Source organism: Myripristis murdjan, chromosome 23, assembly GCF_902150065.1.
Source record: "Myripristis murdjan chromosome 23, fMyrMur1.1, whole genome shotgun sequence".
Classification (NCBI taxonomy): Eukaryota; Metazoa; Chordata; class Actinopteri; order Holocentriformes; family Holocentridae; genus Myripristis; species Myripristis murdjan.
This window is the reverse complement of record NC_044002.1, coordinates 22484155-22506063: the sequence shown is the minus strand read 5'-3', so window position 1 is coordinate 22506063 and position 21909 is coordinate 22484155. Positions and strand designations below refer to the sequence as shown.

Here is a 21909-nt window from a genome sequence, read left to right as displayed (position 1 = left end):
GAACAAAGGATGATCACACTGAGCGCGCGCGGCCGTATGGAGATAAATGGCGGTTTGATGAGGGGATCGATATTTATTTCTGGGGCGGGACGACGTCGGGGTGCAGGAGTGAGACCTCTGCAGATGAGAGCGCGGTCCGTCCTCCCAGGACGTCTTACATAACAAGACAAACTCCCACACAGCACCACACTGCAAAAACGCAAAATCTTACCGAGATTATTTGTCTTATTTCAAGTCAAAAATGTCTTATTTCTAGTCAAAATATCTCATTACACTTAAAATAAGACATGATCACCTCAGAAGTAACTTGTTTTTAGACAACTGTCTCTTGTTTCAAGTGAAAATTTGCTTGTTTCTTTGGCAAAAATTTGTTTCTTGTTTCTAGCTCATTTTCACTTATTTCAAGTGAATTTTCACTTTTTCCACCGGCAAATTTTGCCAATGAAACAAGCAAATTTTCACTTGTTTCAAGTGAATTTTCACTTGAAACAAGAGACAATTGTCTAAAAACAAGTTACTTCTGAGGTGATCATGTCTTATTTTAAGTGTAATGAGATATTTTGACTAGGAATAAGACAAATAATCTTGGTAAGATTTCGCGTTTTTGCAGTGCAGGTAACACTCACAATAAAAGAGGAACTGTGCTGTATACACACACACGAGCCTATGTTAATAAATTTGCATCCAATCATAAGGAGCAAGCAAATGACACGCGGTGACATTTGGAGACAGTTCATCCGTCCTCCTTTGGTTTCATGGATAATTTGTCCCTCGCTCATGATCCAGGGTGATCAACATGTGAAAACCTTGTGACTCCAATTATGCTGATTATGATCTTTTCACTCGAGCTAACTGATTACACGCTCCCCCAACAGCTGCAAACCTCGACGCAACCTTTTCAAAACACGCCGCAGAAATCTGCAATGCATGACGGTCGAGCTGGAAAACAAGGCTGCGTCTCCTCCTCTGTGTGGGGTTCTTCACCTGACGGCCACAGCGTGCAGCGTTTCAACGGGAAACTGCCCTACGACACAGCTCACATGTCCTCACCCCCTTTGATCCTGCACTTAAATCAGCATTCGTGAAACCGCACGGCGATTTTCCCAAAGCTACGGCACAGACAGTCTTGATTGACAGCCGGTGGAGAGCTGAGGATGAGCTTCATTTTGCAGAATTTGGAAACTATCAGCCCCTAACTACAGCAAAATACAATGAAAATCCAATAAAAGTCATAATTTAATCAATCAATCAATCACATACTTCACTCGTGTAGCAGATTTCATACATGGAAGTGCAGCACAACATGCCCTACATGGGAGAATAATAGAAATATAGTAAGAAAATAGAGAAAAAAGATTAAGAAAGAGATTAAAAAAAAAAGTAAAAAAAAGTACAAATTAAAAAATGATTAATAGCACTAAAAATTAAATAAAATTAAATCTTTTCATTATGAAAAATATTGTCAAAAGGTTGAGAAATAAAAATAAAAATAAAATAAAATGATAAAACATCAACTCCGCTCATTCTAAGTTGGTTTAATCTAAGAAAAACAAGCTTTCCATGACTCACTTTACCAGCTTTATCTATTTATTTGTTTTAGTGGCACTCACTCCCACCGTCACGGGCAGGTTTCATGGACAGTCCGGCTTTGACCCCTGACCTCATTCCTTTTAATTCAGGAGAAATTCAGGATGAGAGAATCAACTTCAGAAAAAAACAAAACAAAAACACACACACACACACACACACTGAGCTGTTGAAATGAAGAGCGTGTGTCCCATGGCGGATGCTTCCTTTAAGCACTCCAGTTCATCAGCGACTCTTTAGAGGAGATAAGAGCAAAGCAAGGACGTCCTCCTCCGGGTCAACAGCAACTATCTGACAGACGGCAAACTTTCAAACAGGCTCAACAAAGAGTTCATGCTGCCATTCAAACACACACACACACACACACACACACACACACACAAACAGGACTTAATGTAACGGCAATCACCCTCATTGGCCTGCATTATAATCCTGCTCCAGCCTCTGAGCCTCAAAGCTTAAAAAACACCAAAGCATCCCCTGCAAATGACCTTCTTCTTCTTCTTCTTCTTCCTCTTTTCCGGCTAGCGGCAGCCTCCCTTCCCTCTTGACCCCCAGCTGCAACCGGTGCAGACGAGACATCCTGACTTATCTCGAAACACACACACACACACACACACACACACACAAGGCAGCACAAAGGAGAATCATTCAGTGGCTCAACAAAGCGGGGAATGTGTGTGTCTGGTGTCCTCGCCAAACTCACCTCCTGCGGGACGGACGCTGCCCCGCCGGCCGCCCCCGTCACACAAGTCGGTTTTTCGGGTTTGGGTTTGGTGCGCCTGTTTCCCTACCGCGCCACAACGGGAGGGGAAGCCCGACCTGGCCGGCCGACAAGCTAGCTGTGACTCGACTGGGAGCCCGAGAGAGAGAGAGAGAGAGAGAGAGATGGAGAGAGAGAAAGGACTACCTCGCTCTCTCACTTCCCCCTCCCTGCTGCCGCTCACTCCCCCCTCCCTCGCTCTCGTCCCTCCCCTCCCCTCTCGGACGGGCCTGTTAGCCCTCAGAGAGACAATCAAACATGTTGTCAGCAGCAGCAGGTTAGCAAGGGGTTAATTGGAGGAGGATGACAATGCAGAATCGACCCAAAGAGAGGAGGAGGAGGAGGAGGAGGAGGAGGAGGAGGAGGAGGAGGAGGAGGAAGGGAAGCGCCTGGCTGGCCGGCCGGCGAGCGCCTCGTCTTTTACCGAACGCCACTGACTGGAAATGATCTCATGCATAATAGGTGAGACGGCCGAGAAAAGACAGTCTGCAGATTATTCATGATGCTGCTCTCAGGAGGAGGAGGAGGAGGAGGAGGAGGAGGAGGAGGAGAGGCTAATGGCAGGAGGATCGGCGAGCTGGGAGGGCTGATGAGCGAGGACAAGGTTCAAACACCGACTTTGACTTGCTTTCTTTCTTTCTTTCTTTGAGCGTCCTCAGCGCCGTCCCCGCTTCACTTTCCTCAGTTTGACACTTTGACCCTGAGCTGCGGTGGGAGATTCTCCTTTTTTTTTTTTTTTTGGTTTTGGTTCTGGTTGATGGTCACACTGCAATAACTCAAAATCTTACCAAGATTATTTGTCTTATTTTAAGTCAAAAATGTCTTATTTCTAGTCAAAATATCTCATTACCCTTAAAATAAGACATGATCACCTCAGAAGTAACTTGTTTTTAGACAATTGTCTCTTGTTTCAGGTGAAAATTTGCTTGTTTCATTGGCAAAATTTGTTTCTTGTTTCTAGCTAATTTTCACTTATTTCAAGTGAATTTTCACTTTTTCCACTGGCAAATTTTGCCAATGAAACAAGCAAATTGTCTAAAAACAAGTTACTTCTGAGGTGATCATGTCTTATTTTAAGTGTAATGAGATATTTTGACTAGAAATAAGACATTTTTGACTTGAAATGAGACAAATAATCTTGGTAAGATTTTGCGTTTTTGCAGTGCAGGTAGGCTCTGTGCAGTGACTCTGTTTGAAATGAAAACAAATGCATGTTCCCAAAGTGACGTGGGCTAACCTAACATCCACAAATAAAAACAAAAAGCCAAGTGTCATTACATTGTTGGGAATGGCAGAAGCAATAAAAAAACAAAAAAAAACAAAACAGAGATGATATATTATTCTTGTCTTTCCAAAGGAGCTCATGTGATCAACCTTGACACCGGACAGATTTGGACAAAACTTTGGGAGTGTTGGTCATCGGGTCGAGTGACGAATTGATTAACCTTTCAGGCCAATCAGGCCAAAGGGGCGTGGCACAAACAGAGCTGCAGCTTCCAAACGCGTCAACATGACATCATGAAGCCAAACCAAGCCAGGGGTCAAGGTGGCGCCGACCAACGTCCTGCACTCGATGGCCAAAAGGGCGTATCCTATGACAACGACACTGTCACAGGACGAGCCAAGAGGAGGCGGGGCTTAGCACAAACACAAACACAATTAGACACTGACTTCCAGCTGCACTGCAAAAACTCAAAATCTGACCAAGAATATTTGTCTTATTTCAAGTCAAAATGTCTTATTACACTTAAAATAAGACATGATCACCTCAGAAGTAACTTGTTTTTAGACAATTTTTACTTGTTTCAAGCGAAAAGTCACTTGAAACAAGTGAAAACTGTCAAAAAACAAGTTACTTCTGAGGTGATCATGTCTTATTTTAAGTGTAATGAGATATTTTGACGAGAAATAAGACATTCTGATTTGAAATAAGACAAATATTCTTGGTAAGATGTTGAGTTTTTGCAGTGTGTTCTGCATTAAAGCTGAGAGATTCACTGATATTCCATGACTTGCTCTGAGAATTTATTAAATTTCCTGACTTTTCCCTGCTTGGAAGAGACTTTCCTGTTTCCTGAGTCCCGTTATTAGACTTTGCCTCCATCTTTCCTGCTGCGGTGTTTCTGCACTGCGCTTCCCGGCGATCGCCTGTCAATCACACAGCGTGGGCGGGACTTGGATTTGCAGTTCATGGAGTTTGAGTTTCAGTGTCTGTTCAGTCATTTCTTCTCTGACTATGCTAATAACCCAGCTCTTCCTCTGCATTTGCTGCTGCCGGGGAAGTAAAACGCTCAGGAAGGAGCGTCTGGAAAGTGTTTAGAAAGGCAAACGCTGGATTTCATGAAGCGGCAACTGACTAAATCACCGCTGTATTATCATTCAGGGACAGAGGAAAGCAAAATGGACATTTACTTGTATGAATGCGCTGTGCAGTTTTAGTCTCAGGTGCCATTTCAAAAGGAAAAACAAACCTTTTCATGCCGGGAAAAAAAAAAAAAAAAACGCCTCAATCGTCATCCCCCGGGGAATCCAATTCAGCCAAGCACAATTCAATTAAAGAGAGAAGCAGCGCGACCTTGGAGGGACGGGCTGAGAACGTGTGTGTTGCCAAGGAGCGTCAGACAGCAGGACGTCAGCGCTGAGCTCAGTCTGCTCGCCTCGGCTGCTAAGAGAAGAATAGACTTCCTGCTGCAATGCAGGGGAACACGACGGTGGAAGCTGTGGCCGTCCGGCTGCAGAGAGGCTTTTCCAAACAACCTGGCAGGAGTTTTACTGGAGTCCGCGGCAAGCTGTTGGCAAAAAAAGCGCACGCAAACGACGACGCGTGACGGCTGACAACACGCCGCCCGCCGACCTCCTGCTCCTCTGGACTGCGGTGAAAGCAGACAAACTCACCCAAACATGTTTTTCAAGCCTCAAGACAAACAGATGTACAGTAAACCATGTGGCACAGATGGCTGGCACGGCTTTGTTAAATTAAAAAAAAAAAAAAAAAAAAAAAAAAAAAAAAAGAAGCAAGGAACAGACACCACAACAACTACTGCTGCAAATAGAAACTAATAAACTACAGGTGGCACGAAATAGCGCCAACAGGATTTTGCACGGGGCTCTGCAGGATTGTAAAAACACATCAAAAAAGGAAATAAAAGCTGGAAGACACCGGGGGAAAAAAAATAAAAAGTAGTCCAAAAATAAACAAACACAAAAAAATGCAAGGTTTGGAAAGTAGAATATAAGAGCGAGCGCATGTGTTTGGAGAGCCGGTTCGTAAGACGCCACTGATGCCTAAATAAAGTTCGGTGCTGGCAAAGCCACGCGCGGCGGCTCGGTTTTCCTCGCCACAATGCCTTGGCCGCCAGCCCGGCGTGGGAGGGGAGGGTGCCATCGGAGGGTCACCCGTTCTGGCGCGGAGGAGGGGGGGTGTCATCGGTGGGTCACCCAGCTCGTCTGCCTCTGCGCTCCCCCGGCAGACGAGCTGGCGCGACGACGGGCAAACTGTTAGCCACCGGCCCTCGCCACGTCTAGACCCACCGCCCCGGCACCAGGAGAGACCTAAATCCCTCATCTTTTTAGGATTATGGCGTTACAGCTGTGTGTGTGTGGTGTGTGTGTGTGTGTGTGTGTGTGTGTAATCTAGGTCTTATTCTGTTGTAAGGGTTAGATCTTACACTGCAAAAACGCAAAATCTTACCAAGATTATTTGTCTTATTTCAAGTCAAAAATGTCTTATTCCTAGACAAAATATCTCATTACACTTAAAATAAGACATGATCACCTCATAAGTAAATTGTTTTTAGACAATTTTCACTCGTTTCAAGTGAAAATTTGCTTGAAACAAGTGAAAATTTGCTTGTTTCATTGGCAAAATTTGCCAGTGGAAAAAGTGAAAATTCACTTGAAATAAGTGAAAATGAGCTAGAAACAAGAAACAAATTTTGCCAATGAAACAAGCAAATTTTCACTTGAAACAAGAGACAGTTGTCTAAAAACAAGTTACTTCTGAGGTGATCATGTCTTATTTTAAGTGTACTGAGATATTTTGACTAGAAATAAGACATTTTTGACTTGAAATAAGACAAATAATCTTGGTAAGATTTTGAGTTTTTGCAGTGCATTCTGTTGTACTTAGATCTTATTCTTTATTTTTTATTTATTTAATCTGTAATCTGTGGATACTGCTGAAAAACTGCGAATTTCCTTCGGGATGAATAAAGTATCTATCTATCTATCTATCTATCTATCTATCTATCTATCTGTGTCTTGGCTTGTGCCCAAAATTGATGATGAACAATTAACAAGCGTGTCTGTTTTTTTTTTTTTTTTTTTTTTTTTTACCACAGAAAACTTTAAGTCTCTGAAAAGCCAAATTGCTCAGTTTATAGTCTCATCTAGTTTCATTAAGACAAAAAAAAAAACACTAATCTATAAACTCATTAGCAAAATCAAATATGTCCAATGTCAAATCTGCAGCAGTCATTATCATGCACAAGCACTGAGAGAAGCCTTGACGCTGAGGACAAATGCAATGACCATCACGGTCGCTCACAAAGTGCACTGCCAAAGTAATAAAATATAAAATATACAAAGATTAAAATTGAATATAAAAGGCGCAAAATAATAAGCAAAATATAAAATGTGCCAGAATTTAGATTAAATAAATAAAAATGAACATAAAATATACAAAGAGACAAAGAGAAAGTGACAAAAAGCAGAACTCAAGCTACAGTCAGGAGGGGGGGCCTCATCTGCTGAGATCTTGTTTTCCTTCACGCGGTCGCAGGTCTTTGCCTTTGCTCACCGAGCCGAGAAACAACAACAGTAACTCCCGCGCTGCTTTATGAAATCTTTACTGCCCTAATTACCCGACAACACGAGCCGTTTAATGAGATCGCACTTTCATAATCTGGGTTCCACGGCGGCTAACTGAATTATTGACAGCGGGGCCTTTGTCCAATTTTATCTTCACAAACTCATTAGGCCTCAGTCGGGTGACAAAACCGAGTCTTCCTGGAGTGGATTTTCAACAAAAATGTCCACATTCATTCATTCATCCTGCCACAATTTATTCCCTGGGTGAATGAGGTATGTATCATAACATAAAACCCAAAATATCCAGAGACAAATAGTTACCAGACGGCTTCTCGGAGCTCCAAAGGGTAAAAATACTCAAAAGTTTTTTCACATCATCTTAAAGATAGAGCCAAAACACAGCAAGGATGCACAAAAAAATGTTTTCATCGACTCCATCTGTATCACAAAGAGAATAAAAGGACAAGATATTGCAATAATGGCATGGGTAAAGGGACAGTTCCCCTAAAACAGTGTTCTCTTACACAGCTCCGTCTTGGAAAACCAACAAAACCCAGCCACGCTTGGAAATGTTTTCAAGAGGCGATCTGTGGGCCTTTGAGTTTGAAGTTTGTGTTTTTCTCTCCAGTGCAACTTGTTGTCCGCTGCATTACAAAAGCAGACTCTCTTCCCTGAAGTGGCTCCCGGCTGCAGCTTAAACAATGCAGATAATTCAATCTTGTAAAAAAACGGCTCCCCAGCCCGGCGGCCCCCACCAGGGGACACGGCTTCCCGCTCGGCTCGGCGCTGGAGCCGACGCTCAAATAAAACCGCAGCTGTCTTCCCTGTAAACACTTTCTCAGCGTTTAAGCTCTGCACCAAACTACACAAACTTATTCAATTAAAAGTTTTGAAATCACCAGAGCATCGAGAATCAAGATACATCGCCGGGAACGGAGCGAATTTCTCTCCTGCTAATACACTGCTACTCTAAACACAATTAAGATCTACAGGTCAAACCCCCCGTCCCCCCCTTCCCTTCCCACCATCCGCCGGTGACATTGAATTACCTTTGCAGGAAAAATGGGGATTGCGGCGTCTATTTACCTTCACACCTGGCATCAAATCTGGATGTGATTTACACCGGGAATGAGCCGGCATCTCCGGTGTCAAAACTGACTTTGACACCCCGCACACACACACACACATCTCACTTTATCCTCCACAGTTTTCACATTCCCCAAGAAATGTCAAATGCTTTGGTAAAGTCGTATTTTTACATGTACCTTTTCTTACTTTTCCAAACAGGAGGGAGGAGGGGATCATCTTCAAAAACAGACAAGAAGCGAGAGCAAGGCACTTTTTCATTGCTATGAATAGTTTCGTCACGCAAAACTGACAGCAGATACGCGGGCCGGCGTGTTCCCCCTTTCAGGTGGATCCTCGCTATCCGTTTTGTTACGGTCCTATTTTCAATTTCCCTCGTCACTTCTAAGCGGCGATCCAAGCTCGCTGTCACCTCTGCGCTTTGTGAGTGATTCCTGCAGCGGCTGGATAAACATTTAGCTCCTTTTACGCAGCTGCATCTCAACTCGAGACACAACTGCGTTTATGCGGCATGAAATTCGTGAGGTGTGCCTTTGTGTCGGGAGCGTTTCCAAAACTAGACGTGTGCTGCTGATGAGCGAGAACAAGATCCTGGGGAATCATGAGTTTGGCATGAGCTAGAGGAAAGGTGAGCACAGGTAGGATATGCACAACTCCATCGGTTTTTGAGCCAAACCCAAAAAGAAAAAAAAAAAAAAAAAAAACACAAGATAAAGACTTGGTTTGGTTCCCATCTCACTCAAAAGTGGAGATTTCAGGTCATTATTCTGGCTGGAGCAAGAGGAACTGTCACTGCATCACCAAAATCAAAAACAGTTTCTTCTTCTACTACAAGGCATGAATTTGAAAAGATTGGAGTTATCACGTCCCGACACATTCCAGAGATATCGTTATGAAATTATTTCCTGGTTTGAGCTCTTCCACTCTCAGAAAAAAATGACATGTCACTGCAAGCGGATTCACCAAAATAAAATGTTTAGCATGCTATAGATTGTCAATAAACAACAACAACATGTATTTTAACAAATCAGCTGACATTGCTTTGTCCAAATAGTTACCATGGCTGCTCTTGAACTCACAAACCACCTCAGCGGTGCACTGCAAAAACTCAAATCTTACTAAGAATATTTGTCTTATTTCTAGTCAAAATATCTGATTACACTTAAAATAAGACATGATCACCTCAGAAGTAACTTGTTTTTAGACAATTTTCACTTGTTTCAAGTGAATTTTCACTTGGCAAAATTTGCCAGTGGAAAAAGTGAAAATTCCCTTGAAACAATTGAAAATTTGCTTGATCATTAGCAAAATTTGCCAATGAAACAAGCAAATTTTAAAGTGAAAATTTACTTGAAACCAGTGAAAATTGTCTAAAAACAAGTTATTTCTTAGGTGATCATGTCTTATTTTAAGCGTAATGAGATATTTTGACAAGAAATAAGACAAATATTCTTGGTAAGATTTTGAGTTTTTGCAGTGTGTGCCTCCATCCAGCCTCTTCAACAAAATATGAAACATGATTTGTGCATTTGATTATTGCAAGATTTGTGGGAAAATGCCAAAATAAAAGCCCCGTCACTGGAGCCAAACTGTAAGACCTGCCTCGCATCCAAATGAAAATTTCACCATTACGTCATTATTGTTGAGAAGATGTATGAGTATCTGAGTTTGGGCAGCCTGATGGACCACTGTGGTTTGCGGTGAGCGGATCTTTAGTGCATCTCAGGGAGCCTTTACACTGAAAGTTTAATGCCTTTTAACGCCAACAAAACATAATCCACACGCCCGGGCTACATGTTGACACCAGTTGGGACGGAGGTTCACGCATCTTGGTCTTTGCATCTTCCTCCTCTCTTATCTCGCCCTTGAGTCGCCTCACAGCGAGTCACCGACATGCCATCGGTGTTTCCCATAAATCCTAACCCACCAAGACCAGGAATAGATGCGACCTCCGTGAGCACAAGGTACAAAAATGTTACGAGCATTCATCTGCGCTGACGACGCGCTGACATTTAGAGCCGGGAGCCGCTCGCAAAAAGGTTTATGGAGAGGACGGATGATATTGCGCCGAGGGGGCCGGAGCGCTTCTCCTCTGAGACCGTCGTAACCGAGGGCGTTATTTTAAGTGACATCTACTGGCATAAATACGTGGGCATTTTACAAGCCCGTGAACTCTTTTATGGACTTGATCCACACTTTTGTGAGGCACATGTGACAGTGAAGCTTCAAACCCCTCTGGACAGAAAACCCCCAAAACCTGCTGGAGAAACATGCCATTCTTCATGCACGACCCCTGCAGAATGCAAATTACACACCGCGCAGCGATGGAAATAAATATCTTATTACTCTCTTATCTCATCCTCGTGTCACCTTATGGTGAGTCACACACATGCCACCGCTATTTTCCAATGAATTCACCGCGAGCGAGAATAGATCTGACCTCTGTATGACTCGGGCAATTTGCATAAACATAAGGTAAAAGACACGAATGCATTTATTTTGTATTATACATGCACATATCTCCGTCTGTATTTATGTATTCACGTGAAAGGTTTCACTTTAGTCCTAACTTAATGCAAACTAAAGTGTTTGGAAACATTATAAGCATATACAGTACATGCATATTCACCTCTATGGGTATTTTGCAGATATATTTCATTACACATAGAGTCTATGCAAAGGTTCAAAGGTGAAAGGTCTATAGATATTCCGTAGATATATTGAGTATTTTTTTATTTTTTATTGCTCTTATAGGGTATGCAAAGTTTTTTGCTTCTTTCTTATAAACTTAGTATCGATCCACCTTATTTATTCTGTTGTTTGTTGTGTTTTATTTCTCTGAAGACGATGTCTGGACACCCTGCTGCATCGCTTCTATCTTTCTCGGCTGCAAGGATAAATGAGGATAAGGGTGATCACAATGTTTTTAGTTGTTTTTTTTTTTTGTTTGTTTGTTTTTTTCGATGATGAGTGTCTTATTTTGGATTTCTCAGTAAGGATTTTCACCCTTCAAAGACAGGTGTTCCTCCAAAATAGATAGATAGATAGATAGATAGATAGATAGATAGATAGGTATACTTTATTGATCCCAGACTGGGAAATTCACACGTTACAGCAGCATCATCAATAAAAAGAAAAAATAAAATTAAAAATTAAAATTAAAATTAAAAGTATATACAATAGAGACTAAAAATGTGAAATATATACACTAAATACAATAAGGGCTAAGTATATACAATAAAGTGGCCTGAGAATGTAAGATGTTTAAGTGTTGAAATGTAAGAAATGTAAGATATACTGATGAAAATAATAAATATGAAAAATGAAAAATACAGATAGTAGATGGTATGGCACAGGGTAAGTTTGACACCATGGAACCAGGAAACCAAGTGGCAGAACCCGACGCCCGGTACATACAACAAACTGCGCTAAAGTTATTTTCCAGGTGAAAGAGAAAGTCAGGCTCCATGCAAACAGAGAGTGGCAGGTATGGAGCCTGAGATGACCCGCGTGCGCCGGCCGTGACTTTGACCAGATGGGAACCGTCATCAGTCAGAGAGCCGGACGGCGGGTCTGACTTTCCCCTTCAGCCCCGTCACCCCTGGCTCCGGCCTGATGGGAGGCAGGTGGATAAATCACTGATGGGATGGAGGACGTGTGTGTGTGTGTGTGTTTGTGTGTGAGTACAAGGACTTTCTACGTGTGTGTGCGTCCATTCAGCCCTTAACTAGCCCACAAGATGGTCTTTCCACCTTCAGATCAGACTGGATCTTCATTTTTGGCTCCATTTAAGGATTTTCAAGGAGGATGTTGCGACTTGGCGTCCATCGTTTGTTTTAAAGAGCAAAGAGGAGGATCGGAGCGGATAACAGCCGACGTGCGTTCAGACCGCAGCTTGAACTGGGCCTGATATTTTTTCGAATCTGACCCAGCCGACATTGAGGAAATTTCCTTTGAACCTGATGCAACCCGGCAATCAGAAACAATTTTGAAGCAGCCCCCGACTGATAGTTAAGGTCGCTCTGTACAAACTCAGCCTGAGCCCGTTCACCACCAGCCGGAGTCTCTATTAAACTCCTCACATATATACGGCAAAAATTTATCTTTAGGCCACTCATTAACCGAAGTCTGCGTAACGCCTGCCGCATTTAGATTGAAATGGATGGATGGAAAGTCAAAATGTATATCTATATCAGTCAAATCCATCCAAAATGCAATCCAAAATCACATTTAAATGTCAGTTTAAGAAATTCTTTCATTAGTGCATGCTTTAAGACAATAAACAGTACAACAAATATCCATTAAAAGTAAAAAATTAGTCAGAAAAATGTAAAATCTGACTGTCAAAACTGAGAAATCTGACCTAACCTGCACTGTATTCCTGAAGCAAGTAAAGTTGTGTATTACTTTCAAAGAGAATCAGCTCCTGTTGTTCTGATGATGCACTGTGGAGGCCTCTCACAGACTTTCCACTAATGTCTAAAATTAATGCGGTAATGATGCAAATGCTTCATGTGGCACCTTCCCAATCATTTCTTTAACTTTGCTTTTTCTGCTCCCTCAAAACTTTTCCCTTTCCGTGAATGTCCGAGCGTGGCCAGACCTGCGCAGGATCCCCGCTGGCCTCCTCTCCTCTGTGCCGACACATTAATGAAGCGCTGACGTCAGCCGACAGACAGAGCTGTGGTTCACAGTCAGAGGGGCATATGGCCGAGAGCTCGCCCTGCTGAGAGCAGTCCAGCCCAGCCTCAGCCAAGGGAACGAAAAAAAAAACAAAAAAAAAAACAGCAGCAGCATGCCTCAAACGATTCAAACCAAAGTTTCTGTACAAAGAGGCCCAAATTTATAATTTCACAAATAAAAGCACATGCAACCAGGTCTGTGCACTGCAAAAACTTTCAAACAAGCCTTTTAGTTTCATACTCAGAGTTGATTTTTTTTTTCCCCCCTCGAATAAAGTAAAAAATCTTTAATGATACCCGATCATATCTCCCTGGTTCAGTGCTCAGTGTTTGCCACTAAAATGACTAAAATACCTCAAAATATCAGAGACCAGGGCCCTATCTTGCGCCAGAGTCCCTGAGCCCGTTATTTGGGGATTTAGCATTGCGCAAGAGGCGTTCCCCCGCAAAAGTTGCTATCTTGTGCACCTGCTGTTATCCATAAAACACCTGCGCTACCTGTTATATTATGCATAGGCGTGTTTTGGGCGTTATGCCAGTTAAACCAATCAGTGTGCCAGGTGCCATTGCCTTTAAGAGCAGGACGCGCTATCCTAAATCCTAAAACCGAAACCCGTGATAGAGAGAGGGAGGTCGCGATTTAGTGCTATCTCTGCCATTTTCTCAGGGGTCCAACTGAGGCTAAAGCAAGGTGGCTTTTTATTTGGGAGGTGGAGCCACATGTGCACGTCCACATGTGTCCAAGTGGACGCGCAAATAACGGAGTTGGTGTAATGTATAGCGAGTAGTGTGGCCGCAAGATACCGTTTAGGGATAGTGAAAGCTGCTAAATGCGTAAGTCACGGGTAGCGGGTAGTGGCAACGGGTAGTGCAGTGTGAAAGATAAGAGCCCCAGGTCATTACACTGCAAAAAAACTGCATTTTAAGAAGTCATTTAATCTCCTATTCAGCCTTAAAATCTTGTTTTTTTTTTGTTGTTTTTTTTTTAAGCAAAGAAATAATCTGCCAGTGCAATGAAATAATCCCACTTGCTTCCGATGTTAATTTGCTTCCAGAATTTTTTTGAGTCATTTTCCTAACTCTGGTAGTGCTGATCTGCATGATTCTGCCTTGTTTCAACATATTTATATTCATGAAATTAATGGAACGAGCGAAGCCGCACTGGAAATGTGTGATTATCTCATCCCACTGGCGGTTTTAGTAAAAACAGATTTTAACACTCAACTTGAAACAAAGTGACATGTTCAGATGGAGATTTTTTTTTTTTTTTTTTTTTTTTTTTTTGCAATGTGGGACCAAAACCCCATTTTCTGAAATATGAAACAGGGCAAGATGTCTTCTCATTTCATCACTGCCCACTCTGCACCCCGTTGACTCCACTAAATAATTCAGCAGGTAATTAGTGAGGGTGCCAAGTTGGTGAGGGCCCCTGCCCCCCCCCCTCCCAGAGGAAATGATGAGAAATACTCAGATTAATGATAAATACAGAGGACATAATGTAGAGGGAGATGTACTTGGATCAATGCCAGAGAAGCAATGAGAGGAAAGTAGAGCTTGCAAATAAATGCAAAGTTTCCCTTTGAGCTGCAAATGAATATCTAATTAGTGTGTGTGTGTGTGTGTGTGTGTGTGTGTGTGTGTGTGTGTGTGTGTGTGTGTGTGTGAGGGCTTCTGAGGATGAATTTTTCTGTTTCTTAAAAAAGGAAGGAAATATATCTTGCACCTGCACAGGAGGAAGCACAGGTGCACACACACATACACTGAAAAAAAAAAAAAAAAAGATATCTTGTGAAGTCGTTTATTCTCGTATTCGGTGTTTAAGGAAAAATATAATCCCACATGTTTCCAATGGCCTTTCACTTGTTACAGGATTTTTTTTTTTTTTCTGGGAGAAAGTATAAATATGTTGAAACAAGGCAGATTGGCCCATTAGGATCAAGAAAATGATTCAAGACAAGCCTGGAAAGAAGAAACAACTGGGATTATCTAATCCCACTGGCAGATTTTTTTTTTTTTTTTTTTTTTTTTTTTTTTTGAGCCTTGTTTGGAGAAAAACAATGTTTTCACACAGTAGATGAAGTAAATGACTTGGGATGGAGATTTTTTTTTTTTTGCAGTGCACCGGCGCTCACAAGAGCACACACACACACACACACACACACACACACACACACACACACACACACACACAAAAACAGAAACATCTGGGTGTTCCTTCCAATTACCGACACAGTTTGCTAAATTTAGCCCGAGCGGCTCGCTGCTCTTCATTAAGGTGGAGAGACTGAGGAATATATAAAAAAAAAAAAAAAAAACGACAAAAGTTTGAGAAAGTGACAGAAAGAGACGGAGGGCTGCCAAAGAAATCCGTGAGACTAGAAAGCGGAGACGCAGGTGAGACGTGAGGAGGGAGAGTTTGCTGCTGAGAGGAAAAGACGAACTAAACTGCACAGAAACTTACATAACAGAGGCTTTGTCGTCGACTGCAAAAAAAAAAAAAAAAAAAAAAAAAAACCTCCTCCAAATCTCCTTGCTGCTTACGGCAGCACCGATGAGCCACACAGAGTGACAGCCGCGATCGGTGTGTGTACTGCTCGGCAACACACACACACACACACACATGCAGAGAGAGAGAGAGAGACATGTGCATGCACAAATACACTGTAGTGTAGTACACTACAAGACCAAGTGCACAGACATGCTCTCCTTTTGTTATGCATGTCCCCCCCATACACACACACACACACACTGCATCAACACCACACCATACACAAACCATCACTACCACTCACACACTCGCACACACACCAACTTGCCTCCAATCCCCCAAAGCTTACTTTTCAAACAGCAAAAAAAAAAAAAAAATGCAGAGCCAGCTGCCATCACTAGTCCAGCCCTAACGCAGCTCGCTCGCCCACTTGGAGGAGAGAGAGAGAGAGGGCCACACACACACACACACGGCGGCACCAGGATGCTAAAAGTGAGGCCCTTTTACTTATTCATGCCTCTGCCGAGAATGGGGAGCCTGCTGGTGTCAAAACACTCTCCTTGGGCGCCTCGACGGCTTTTCTTGACAGTGGTGCCACGAGCATGCAGCGCTCATCTATGTTGCATGACAGGAGGGTATTTTTAGAGCGAGGGGCTCTCAGCCGAGACCGAATCCACCATTGTTTTTTAACATGGGGCCGATCATAGGAGATACGTGAGCTTCTGTTTGCGTGGCGCGCTTCGGGTGGAGGGTCAGCTCGGCGAGATCCAGTGATTTCAGATCTCATCGTGTGAGGGCTGCAATTTTATTCTGGAACAAAAGCTCCTGCAACAATAAGCGTTTTTTCCATATCTTGCTGCACATTGGTTTTCACTTTAATGCCTTTAATGCCTATGATTCATACATTTTATTGTTTGTTATCTGTGTTTACAACATCTATTGCACGTCTGTCCGTCCTGGGGAGGGATCCCTCCTCTGTTGCTCCCCTGAGGTTTCTTCCTATTTTTCTCCCTGTTAAAGGGGTTTTTTAGGGAGTTGTTCCTCATCCGATGTGAGGGTCTAAGGACAGAGGATGTTGTATTTTTCTGTAAAGCCCTTTGAGACAAATTTGTATTTGTGATTCTGGGCTATACAAATAAATAAAATTGAATTGAATTGAAAATAAAATGGGAATACATGAAGGGAACAGGACTTTTCTGGCTTCTTCATGTTGCAGCCCCCCAGTTTGACTTTCATTCGGCTGCAGAGGCACTTTTGAAACGTTTCTGCGCAACAGACAATCTGATGTGCAAAGCTATTTTGGTTTGTGTTAAGCATTTAATCATTTTGATGCCATGGTTGAACGCAAGTGATGAGATTAAAACACAACACAGCACTAAAATGATCACTCGTATGTTTCTGTATCACATAGTAAAAATTTCTCGTTAATTAAATGATAACTAACTACAGTTGTCCCTCGCTATAACGCGGTTCACCTTTCGCGGCCTCGCAGTTTCGCAGATTTTTTTTTTGTGCAATTTTGCATGCTTTTTTTTTTTTTTTTTTTTTTTTTTTACTGGACTTATTTTTCTACAAAGGTTTGAACTTTGTGTTTAAACAAGAGAGAAAAGTGAGAAAATGTTAATGCCTGTCTGAGAAAAGTGTATAAAGTGTGCAGTGAGGGGTTTTACAGCCTTAAAATTTTTTACATCTATGCACAGGGTTTTTTGCACATTGGGTACTTAGATCTCTAGTGTCATCTTTTATTCTTTATTTTTTATTTATTTAATCTTGTAATCTGTGGATACTGTTGAAAACTGTGAATTTCCTTCGGGATGAATAAAGTATCTATCTATCTATCTTAAAACATCTATAATAATTGTAAAAAATAAAGTGGACTACTTCGCGGATTTCGCCTATTGCGGGTTATTTTTAGAACGTAACTCCCGCGATAAACGAGGGACCACTGTAATTTGGCATTTTGCTGAGGACCCCAAGATAACCTCTCAAAGACTGCTGGGGGGGGCCCAAAACCTCACTTTGAAACCCACCGGACAAGCGAATCCAGCATGTGACCAGAAGGATGCTGATCTGAATCACAGCCAGGGAAGTTCATTCATTCATTCATTCATTTATCTTCTAAACCGCTTATCCTCACTAGGGTCGCGGGGGCCAGGGAAGTTCGGAATGGGAAAAACGAATGACAAACTGAGTGTTGAGTGCCTTTGAGCAAGGCATTTAGTCCCCAGATGCACGTCTAACCTAACACATCCGAGCTACGCCGCGGCAGACAGAGGCCCACGCCGTCGTCGCCGCAGATGGTCCTCTGTCACCTGCTGGTCACGAGCCTCTGTTGGACGAGTCATTTAGCTGAATGTCCTCTGGGGGGGGCGGGGGGACGGGTCTGCCGGTTTTGGGATAAAGCCGCCTTGGGTGGCAGCCAGGGGAGTCGTTACGGACCGAGGAAATCGCGGAACATAATGAGCCTCACGGGAACCCGGTTTATGTACACAGCCTCCGCCTCCCAGGAAGTCCCTTTGATACCGCCAGGCTGCCAGGCTTACTGGAGAGTGAGGGCTGTGTCTCTCTCTCTCTGTGTGTGTGTGTGTGTGTGTGCTTTCTTTTTGCTTGTTGAGAATGCGCATTAGAAAGTCTGTGCTTTTGTGTGTATGTGTGTGTGTGTGTGTGTGTGTGGCTGAATATGCACCTCCACCCAAATTACTCCTCATAATTGAAAGGCGGGACTGAAACCTGGGAGGAAGAGGGGCCGAGGTGCATTTTGAGATTGAAAACATTTTAACACTCGGTAATTTGTTCCCTCCCCGTGCGATAAAAACAACGCAGATGCAGCACGCCGCTTTGCCAACAAACATCGTTTTGCCCCAGACCCCCGCCTCGCTCCCTGCTATCAGCCGCAGTCAGCTTGGATCCCACCGCTCTGTACAAACGATTTCACAAGTCAACAACGTGGATCTGTGTTGACCACAACAAACAGCTCGACCCATCACAGAAGCCCCTCCACATGCATTTATCTTGCACCAACACTGCAAAAACACAAAATCTTACCAAGATTATTTGTCTTATTTCAAGTCAAAAATGTCTTATTACTAGTCAAAATATCTCATTACACTTAAAATAGGACATGATCACCTCAGAAGTAAATTGATTTTAGACAATTGTCTCTTGTTTCAAGTGAAAATTTGCTTGTTTCATTGGCAAAATTTGTTTTTGCACCGATCCTCCACCGGTGCTGCAAACACTTCCTGTTCCTGGTGTCCGGTGTCCGTCCTTCACCATCAGAGAGCAAGGCCTTCTTTCCAGCGTCTCCAGTTTGCACCAAGACATCAAGGACACCGAGGAAAGAGAGCGATTTCTCGACCACAGGAGCGACAGAGAGACCAGAGGTAGGGCTTTTAACATTTATTCAACAGGAAAACCTCTCCACCTGTCCTGTTTTCTACACCTCCAACCCGAAGACGAATGCAACAAGTGCAAAAACCGTCCCTGGAGGCTGTCAGAAGGCATCCTGAGCAGCAGAGAAGGCAGTCTGAGAGAAAGAAAGCAGGCACACAAAGAAAAACGTACCGCCACAAAATACCTCCTGGACTGCAGTGACTCAGCATCACAGATGATTTCTGGCAGCGTTAAGCACATCTGAAGATTTCCTTCAAACCAACCGGATGATGCAACCTTCCGAGCTGCAGAGATAGCAACGCTGCAGAGTGGGGCCGACCCAGACTAAGGATTTACTTGGTCCACCAAATCCCCTGCTCTCCCACTGATTAGAGTTCAGGTATAGCAGCAGAGGTAGCAGAAGAATCCCCCAATGCTATCTCAGGTCTGATCATGGATGCACACAGGACATTGAATTCAGCACGTTAACAATTTATAATTTTACCAGTATCTCTTCATATGCATTAGACCTGCTTCTTAGGCAGGGAGAAAGTAAAGAGTAAGCTGTGATTTTTGTTTTGAAATCCGATGATTGCATGAGCCCAGTTCAATCCTTTAATGCCAACACAGGCATGCGGGAAATGAGAAGTTCCCCAGTGTCAGTAGAACCCAAAGTTGGCGTCTGGGACTTATCCTCCTCTCATTTCGCTTAAAGCCAGAAGGGATATTTGGGAAGGACAGCGATTGGTTTGTCGTAAGGTGGGAACCAATCACGCGGGGGCAGATTCCGTCCAACGGGGTGAGCTAAAGCCGGGCTCAGGTGTGAAGCCCGGTGAGCGAACGCCTCGGAAAATGAATTTCCCCTCTGAGCTTTGTCATATGTCAGCGGCGAGCGACAGTTCAGCTTCCAACAATCACACACTGTCGGGGGGGGTTGTGTGTGAGCTGTGTGGGTGTTTGGGTGCATTCACACGGTTTCACAAGAAGGAAAAAAAAAAAAAAAAAAAAACAGGAAGGAAGGAAAGAAGGAAGGGAGGAAGAAAGGGTTCCAGAGTTCAATCCTGATCCTATCGGGAGTTTCCTGCCTGCAGGCATCTTAAGGGGAAGCAGGCATCGACGTTTGTGCGTCACCCCCCGAGGCCCGCGGCGCTAACGCAGACCTGAGCCCAGAAAAGCTGCGAGTTTTTTTCAGAATTCATGTCGGGGGCCAGGTGAGAGACGCTCTAAGCAGAATATTCAAATATAGATAAAACACACGCAGGGTGAGGTTTACGATTTGAAGGGGGAGAAGGGGAGGATAAATTTTCACAGGGCTCATATTTATTCTTATCCTGTCCGTCCGTCCGCCTCAGTGTCAACACTGACAGGCGGATCAGCGAGTGACTGACAGGAGCTGGTTGATGGCATTTTCCTCAACCCTCGGTCAGTTCCGGCGTGTTTTGATGCTCGGCTGATCGCAGATGTGATCAGGCTCACTGCCGGCTGACGGACTTGACTGATCATCGCGAGGAACAAGCCAGCGAGGCCGAACACGCAACCCATACACAACTGGAACATCTGGTCTGTGAAACAATGGGATGATCCAATATCAATATCAATATCTATCTTTATTTGTCCCCAATGGGGCAATGAGTTCCGCAGCAAAGGGAGCACACACACACACAAAAAAATACAAACACGCATGACATAGGAAAAAATTAATTAATTAATTAATTAATCAATAAATCAATCAATAAATCTGGACATATCCAGATCGGTACTGTCAGAAAACCAGCACTTCTGCAAGTCTTCTTCACCCTTAAAGGACCGTACCAGTCATTTTGAATGTTTGGCCCATGTACTACAATTTTCATGCATTTTACAAATAATTACATTAACATATAATGAAAATCGAACAAAGCCATCAGCATTCATAAACCGCAAAACCGATAATTCCCTGCGTAAAACCAATGTTTTCCCCAGGGACTATTTTCTCTGTCGGAGGGAAGTTTTAAAGTCCTGAAAACCCAACAGTGCTGCTGCTTTTAGGAAAACTAAGGTGAAGGATTTTATTCCGCTGATGGAAAACTGGAGTGAAGAAAGTCTGAAGTCTCTCAAAGTTCATTTTCATATCGTAGTGGAATGAATGGAAACCAGCGGCTGGAGAAAAGGTAGGAAAATGATATCTGAGTGCTGCTTGCTTTGGGAAGAGATGTGGTGTGCATTATGCATTTTGTATATATTAGGCCATACTTGCAAAATCCCTGGTATGGTCCTTTAAATTTGGTTATTGTCCCTGCTGGGTGAAGATACTGCATCTCCAAAATGTTTGACTTTCAGGAAATATGCACAGCCTTGTTTTCAGGGTTGAGTGAAATGCATTTGGGGCGTTTGCGATGGGTTTTTGAAAGGGCCACAAGTTTGTTTCAACAACGCTCCCTGAATACAAAGCGCATACAAATAAAGGCTACACAGACTCCAAATATCTATCAGCTGCTCTTTCCATGATATGGAAGGTGCTGCTGTTGAATGTCTTTAAAAGCACCCCTGTGAATGAATTATATTATCACGACGACACCAAACAAGCCACCGGTTGAATCTGACCGCTCCTCCGGCCTCCCACCGCCTTGATCTCATTAAAATCTGAGGCGTTTTCAAGTTGAGATGTTGGGGAATCTCATGCCATCGGTCGCTCCCCGGCGGGCGTTTCTGTCATCAGAATCACAGCCTGACAGCTCGAAATCAAACACGTCTCCTCTCCTCTCTCGCCTCATTTAGCGATGGAAGTCCCTGCAGCGAGGGGAGAGCCCTGCATGTCACCTCTGCAGAGGGACGTCTCCTTATCCCCCCCCCCCACTCTCTGCACGACACGTTTCTTTATAGCTTTCTTTTAATCGTCATTATTTTTGTGTCTTGGTTCACACGGTGGTGGTGTGGCGAGCCGGCTGCCGTGTGTAAAGAGTCACATCGGCGATGAGCAAACCTGACACGTTTGCTTTAAAGCAGATACAGTGTGCAGAGCGGATTGGCTCCCTATCTTCTGTCGCAGGCTGGAAACTCACGTGGCACACCACCACTGAATCATTTCCCCGCTCCCGTATCTTACTTGGCCAAATACCTTCAACTAAAAAAACAATCTACCT

General features: G+C 43.4%; 1 protein-coding gene across 4 annotated transcripts in view; it reads right to left on the bottom strand.

Annotated features, from left to right (window-relative positions):
- nav3 (neuron navigator 3) overlaps window positions 1–21909 on the bottom strand; it is a 490514-nt gene that overhangs the window by 70723 nt on the left and 397882 nt on the right. The window lies entirely within an intron of this gene.